Source organism: Xenopus tropicalis, chromosome 8, assembly GCF_000004195.4.
Source record: "Xenopus tropicalis strain Nigerian chromosome 8, UCB_Xtro_10.0, whole genome shotgun sequence".
Taxonomy (NCBI): Eukaryota; Metazoa; Chordata; class Amphibia; order Anura; family Pipidae; genus Xenopus; species Xenopus tropicalis.
In genome coordinates, this window is record NC_030684.2 from 48,084,584 (window position 1) to 48,092,342 (window position 7,759).

Consider the following 7,759-nt stretch of genomic DNA (forward strand, 5'->3'; position numbering starts at 1 on the left):
ATATATATATATATATATATATATATAATCAGTCCTGATGGTGTCTGCACTCCAAGGCTTTAGTATTCTGTGGGGTGCACAGCCAAAATCTGAGTATTTAGCATGAAATAATCCATGGCTGGCACACCCTTAAAATTCAAAAACATTTTTTATTGAAAACTCATTGTTTAAAAACCAACGTTTCGGTCCTCATTAGGACCTTTATCAAGGATAAAACAACGGTGTATCATCTCACATATAAATATAACATATATATTGTTTAGATTGCAAGGGTATTTATATGTGAGATGATACACCGTTGTTTTATCCTTGATAAAGGTCCTAATGAGGACCGAAACGTTGGTTTTTAAACAATGAGTTTTCAATAAAAAAAAATTTTGAATTTTAAGGGTATGCCGGCCATGGATTATTTCATGCTATATATATATATATATATATTTGAGAAAGGCTGAGGTGTTCAGCCGAAACGTTAGTTCACCATTTAAATAAAAGACTACTTTATTTTTACACTTAAGACCTGTGAGAGCGACTTCTTCGTGTTCAATTTCTATATATATATATATATATATATATATATATCACTATCCGTGATCAATGTTATAATAAAGACTGATTTTTTTATCAAAAGCCCTTGGAGTGCTCTTATGACAGTTGTTGGAAGTTATATATTTATATATATATACATAACTTATATATAAAGTTTTTCTGAATGAAAAACAACAAAAAATGATAAGACATTGCCATGAAATAAGATGGAAATGATATACTGAATCTGATTACATCAAATACAACATAACATGAATTATTAATCTATAGGGAAAGTGTGTGGTCCTCATTTCATGGAGGTCCAACTAATAGGTGCACCCAATACTTATTTCTATAAATAGGCCCATTTGTAACAGATAAAGGCTCTGGCTCAGATGGTACGTTTCAGACAGGTGTTTTCTATCCAGCTAAAAAACACCCAAAATCATTATCGGCTCCTACTGACTTGAATGGTAAATTCCTAAAAGTGCTAAAATTTGTACTTTTAATTTTTAAGCCCCAAAACACTTCAGTCTAATAGTGGGAATAGTTTTTCAAAGGGACTAGAGAAACCAGTTCCTTTTGTAGCCCTACTTTCAGAGATCCCCTCAAAGACTTAACTTACTGAACCCTTTGCATTTATATTGAATTGTATCATGGACCCTAATCTAAACTCATAACTTTCAGGTCTTGCTCCCCAACAGCCACATTCTGGGGAAGATAACCCATTCATCACATTATCTTATGTTTACAATGAATTGAACATCTTTCAGGAAGTTTGTTGGGCCTCCACATGATACCTATGAAGAAGTCCTTCTTAACTTTAGCAGTACTATGCCTGTTTCCATTGTAGCAAAACTTGCCTTCAACTATAGCCCTCCTTCTCCTTTCCTTCTGTACTGACCTCATTCTCATTGCTAAATTAAGTTGCACAGTAGAAGGTACTTGAAGAAGTCCTGCCAAATTTGGGACCAGTAATTTTATAGGTATAATCTCACTCTCTGCCTTCTTTGTTGAATGGAGAAAATTATTTTTTTTTGGAGCTATAAGATGAGAGCCAGTGACATAACGCAAGTTGTTGAAAATAGAACATTAAAGCCTTTAGTATAAAAGAAAAGGTTACGAGGGCTAATCCAATGGAATGTGAAAATCCTGCATTAAATGAATACAAAATGATTTATGTAAGCCTTTCAAGCAAGATACAGTTCTTAATTTTTTTATGTTGAAACGATTCTTGTTCAAACATTGATTTGCTGAGCAAAAGTATGGGGAAAATCTGTTGACTGAGCACATTCAAAAAAGGAGGAAACAAAATCATATTCAATATTATAGTTAATGGAAGATGTTTTCCATGAATTTTTGTAACAGAAAAGGAATGTTCCAAAAAATAATCTATTGCAATAAAGGGGGTGAACCTTTAGCAATATTAACAATTCATTAATACCAAATATTAATAAAAATATGAAGGATCAATTATATAACCTTCTAATGAAATGATAGTGAGCAATAACTTACATACATGCAAGTAATAATAGAGTTATAAAGATTTACTTAGCTTTGTCTGATTATAGTTACAAACATAGCCAGTTCTGCATCAATTCAGTACAATCGGGAATCCCCACAACCTTTGGTACATGACCTTCAGGTTCCCAAGCAATGATCCATATGTCCCGGCACTCATTCAGTAGTCACAGGTGAAGCTCCTGACACAAGGTGGAGGCTCCTTTTATACCAGAGTTCTTAGCAAAACCCCCAACAGCAAGTGCTGACTTCAGTAACGTGTGCAAGCTTTTGTCATGAACAGAGAAATCTAACTGGGCATTTTATTCACTTTGTACCAGACCTTATTTATTGCACAAATAAGTTGTATGGAGAGTTTACTGTCTATCTTTTTATGGGAAAAAGTAACATTATCCAGACATTTGTTTATTAAAAGTAACCCTGACCCCTCCTCCACTACAATCAGGTAGTCAGGTAGACACAAGTCAGGTAGGTACAGCGATGCATATCCAGAAACTTCCTTACTCATCTACGTATATGTTTTCATCCAATCAGATTAATGTTAGTCAAGTGAATGAGGACATTTTGGGCATGATGCCTGTTGTCACTGGCTGCCAATCCTTGCAGCTGAACCCAGGACTGTGTAAGTGCTTATATTTATATCAAAATAATAGATGAAATAGCAGTATTGGGGAGCTCAACCCTCTGTTAACTTACCCAAATGGGTATCAGGTGCAAATACTGGAAGAACCTCACCTTGCATGGGGGTCAATATCCTACAGCAAAAAAATCCAGTAGCACACTGAAGATGCAAGCCGTGAAAAAATTGTGTTTTATTTGCCCAAGTACATATAAACAAGAAAAGAGCAACGTTTCAGGACCCTCCGGACCCTTTCTCAAGCTTGAGAAAGGGTCCGGAGGGTCCCGAAACGTTGCTCTTTGCTTGTTTATATGTACTTGAGCAAATAAAACACAATTTTTTCACGGCTTGCATCTTCAGTGTGCTACTCAAAATAATAGATGAAGGCATGGTTTTTTAAATCACTAAATCATGTTTCTATTGCAGAATACTACCACTCTGGTAGGACTTTTCAAAAAGCTGGATATCCCCTTTCATCCACTGAATATTGTTGGTTTATGCTGTGATTAGCAGACCAGTAAGGTCTGTCATATAAACAAGCATATAAAAACCTATGACACTTATATAGTGGGCCCTACATACACTGGGGGCTTATAGAGTGGCTCTAAATATAAGAATTGCTGATTGGACTTCTGGTCCTCCAACCATCCCAGTTAACCAAGCTGTGCTTGGATAATAAAAAAAATCACGAGAAGTATGGATGAGAATGCTGATTTTAATCTTTGCCCACCTGTTCTGGAATATTTATATATAATGCAGTCTCCAACCTGCTATACTGTAAGTATATTTGCAAGGCCACTGAATTGGCTCAATCATCCAGCTATTTGCTAATACTCTTCTTAGAACAAAGTACATTTATTTTCTTGTCTGAGGCTTTTGGAAAGTTTGCATAACGCCACTTTATTAAATACATTTCTGCAAAGCATCATTTAATGGAATTGTTTGCCAGGGAAACAATCTCTAGTGAACAGCTTGTTGCAACTTTAATTAGAACATTATCACATACAAAACAGATCAATTGCAAAAATCCGCTAGTGCATGCAGTGCAAGACTGACTTCCAAACTTTGAATAGAAAAGTATTATGTAGTCAAAACTTTTAATATATATATATTTATATATACACACACATACAGAATATATCTCTATGTTGTATATGTACATTTTCAATTGATCATATTTAGTAAGTTCCATATATCCCTGAGAAAAGGCTCAAATAAAATTGACGCTTTTGCTATAGTTCCCCTTTAATATGTCACATTTTGCAGGGCAGGTTGGATTGAAAATTATACATTTGCTTTTTAACTTACTTGCCATTCATTATGGTAGGTTCATTTTCAGGTAAGTGTCATTTTACTTATGTATTTGTTATACTGTGCAACATCTGCACTGGCATTTAGTGAGACTCATAATCAGTCATACTTTGTGACTTTTTACACTGCAACATTTCGACAGCTTATCCCAGGTTTTTGTTATAGTATGCTGCTTTAGATCTAGGGGCACATTTACTAATCCACGAATCCGAATAGTAAAAAATCGGATTGGAAACTAACATTTTGCGATTTTTTCATCGCCGTTGCAACTTTTCCGCGAATTGTTGCAACTTTTTCATTGCCGTTACGACTTTTTTCGCCGTTACGACTTTTTCGCGAATTGTCGGCGCGACAGTACGATTATTTTACGACGGTGCCGAAAAAGTCGCGACATCATTAAAACTTCAGTTTCCCTTTATAACCAATATAAATGGAGGGTTATAAATACATTGGGCCAGTAAACTTAAAGAAGGTCAAAATTTTAGTACTGTAGGTGTTTTTCCGTGTGTTTTTTCTAATAGGTTCCTGGAGTCCTATAACAATTATTTTCTGCCATTATACAGTAAAACCATAAAGGTTGCTCTTTGATAACAGTATTAAATGCCTTCATCATTGCACTAAAAAAATTCAAAAGAATACACCAAAAAAACAGTGCTCATATAAGTAACAAAACAGAAAAAATGTGCAGCAAGTAATATTTCAGTCCCTATCACTACATGGGTTGTTTGCTGTGATCTTTGATTGGTCTTGTTAAAATCGATGGAAGAACGGTTGATTGAACATCGGGAAAATACTGTTAAAAAAGCTAATGCTGGGGAAAAAGTTAATCTGTCAGCAAGACAATGATTCCAAATACAAGGTCAAAGTAACAGTGATGTTAAGAACAAAGAGGTAAATTTCTTACAATAGCCCTGAGCTTAGTCCAACGGAGAATCCATTGTACTATTTACAAACCGAGGTTCACAAGGCGCAGTGGGTTAAGAAAGCACTTAGAACAACACAGGAAGATATAGTCAGAGAACATTTCTTCTACGAGAGAAAGAAAAAGCACTTGGGGGAAATTCTCTCAAGTAGAAAACGTCATTTGCTCATAAATAGGGGAGCCATTGCATTTATCGCTTCAGCAATCTCCTCTCTATTCATTCCAGTGGGGAAAAGGGCATGTCAGTGTATGCCAGATTCACAGTTCATGGAGGCACTATCTGTACCTTGAGGCATAAAACTATTAGTTAAAAGAAAAATATAACCCTTATTTTGACATGAGCTGATTCAGCTGGGCTTATTTAGAAAAGGCACATAAACACTATGTGAACTTCTAGAAATAAATATAAATGTACAGTATTTGTTTTTACATGGACATACCCGATTCCACAGTTTGAAAGGAAACTATGATATTCTATCTCTTCTTGCAGGGACCATTGCCCCCCCCCCCCCCCCCCCGCTTACAGTGCAAAGCAACCTCCTGCACCTTGTATCATTGTCAAGTGATGGATTCTGTGACTTTAAAGGGGAAGGAATGATAAAAACTAAGTAAGCTTTATCAGAAAGGTCCTGTAAATACAGCCATAAGCGCTTACAGTAATGCTGCATAGAGAGAGTCCTCTATCAAAAGAAACATCTTGTCTCTTTTTTTGTAAACATGATGTTCCAGTGTCTGACTTCCTCTCTCAGAAACATCCTTGATTCCCATGACCAAAGTCTGTGCAGTTCTCTCCTCTCTCCCCTCTCCTGCTCCACCCCTCCCACCAGAATGCTAAGAACTCCCTCCTCCCTCCCGTAAGAATGTGTGATCTAAGCTATAACAGGTAGACTGCAGGCAGGAAGCTACTTAAAATGGCAACTGCTATCTTAAGCAAATGGAAAAAACTTCTAAAGCTGTTTACTCAAATCTATTGATGACTTTCCTTCTCCTTTAAGTCTTTACATTTTCCATAGTGGAAAAGATTCGCTAGATTCTTTGGAAAGTAAACAGATTCCAAGTCCCATAATCCATCACTTCAACTGGGGGAGGGGACTTCAATCACAGACAGACATTTGTAGTTACATTTCAGTCTGTGGAATCAGGTATGTACGTGTATGTTGTGTAACAACAAATACATTTATAATTATTTTATACACCTTTTCTATAAAAACCCAACTGAGCTTATGTCAAAAAGGAAAGATTTTCCCTTTAAATGTTATAATGTAGGTTTGTCTGTTTGTAAGTGAAATAACTGATTTATACTCTAACTTAAATAATTGCTAAGGGGAGTAAATATATATTGTAAGAACCAACATAAATGTGATAGGGGTTTAGCATATTATGCAAATACAGAACATATATCACCAAGTGAGTTAATATGTCTCAGTGGCACCGCAGTACAGCAGGATTTCTGAAAACTTTGTTATTAATTGCTAATTGTCCACTGAAGCAGGACTTAAAATAATTGCAATTGTTCTCTTCCTTTTAGGAAAACACTGTATCATTTCAGCAAAGAGAAATTATGATGATCATCTTTAATTTCAAGGATAATTACAAATGTCTCTGGCATAATTTACACCATTGTTTTCAGATATTATTATGTTCTTATAAGCAAGTGGAACAAAACAAGTGATTATTTTTGCTTATGCTTTCTCTATTGGAAAAGCACAATAATATATTGCAAAGCAAATTATAACTGGCCTACTTAGTTCCTGTCTCTTCAATTGTTTGTAAAAATGGAAACACCTGCACATATTTTTTAATATTCTGTACACACAAGGCTGGTTAAACCACTGGGATAAGTTGCCCAAAATTGAAAGCCATACTGACAAACCAATGATCTCAATTAGTGTAAATGTGTGTGTTTTGTGGTGATTGTGTGTGTTTTGGTGATACCACTACTACACCTATTTGGACTCCAATTTGGCTACTCTAACGCCAAATTACTTTGAGCCAATCACCACCCAGGATCCATGGTTGTCTATCTCTGGATATATTTGTGCTCTGGCTTGATTTAGATCATCTCTGTGTTTCTTGCAAGAAGATGCATGCAGCTTTTAGTACGTTTAGATGATTATAAAAAGTTTACTTCCTATCTGCAGGGTTTTAATCAGAATACCAGTAAGCACTAACTGTTTATCAGGTACCATTGGTTCATAAATCTTGAACAACCTTTTTTTATATGTTATTAAATGTGCCATGTAATGAGAAATGATGCAGTGTTCTCATTAGTACTAAAATTTCACTATTGCAAGTTATACACCAAATACAATTGGTTTGGGAACCTTAATTGAACATTTTGGAGATTATTGTGGATGACAGATATTGCAGCTAGAGGCAGCAACAATTACTGTTTGCTAAAGCTAACTAAATGCTCCCTTGTATTTAAAAGGGCCTTAGTATGACCTCACCTTGAGTAAGCAGTGCAGTCTCAGGCTCCAGTCCATGGGAAAGATATTAATGAGCCAGAAAGACATAACTAAACTGGCAAGGAAAGGGAACGATTAAAATACAAGGAAAGAGCATTAATACATTAAGAACTTTAAAGTCTACTTTGTAGAATGTTATAGACAAATAGCAGTGGATCTCTTTGTCGTGTAGAAAAGAACAAAGGACAAGATGCCTCTTTTGACTGGACGAAGAGAACGAGGGTATTGAAGCTTTATAAGTCTTTGCTGCTGGTTTCCTCTTGCCAGTTTTGTTTAATACCTTCTAGAGGGGATTAATTGTCTTGAACAATAAAATACTTAGGGCTCCATTAACATCTAAGGCTACAGTTAGGTAGGTAGGTGTGTGTGTGTACTTACATGTTGAAAGCAATC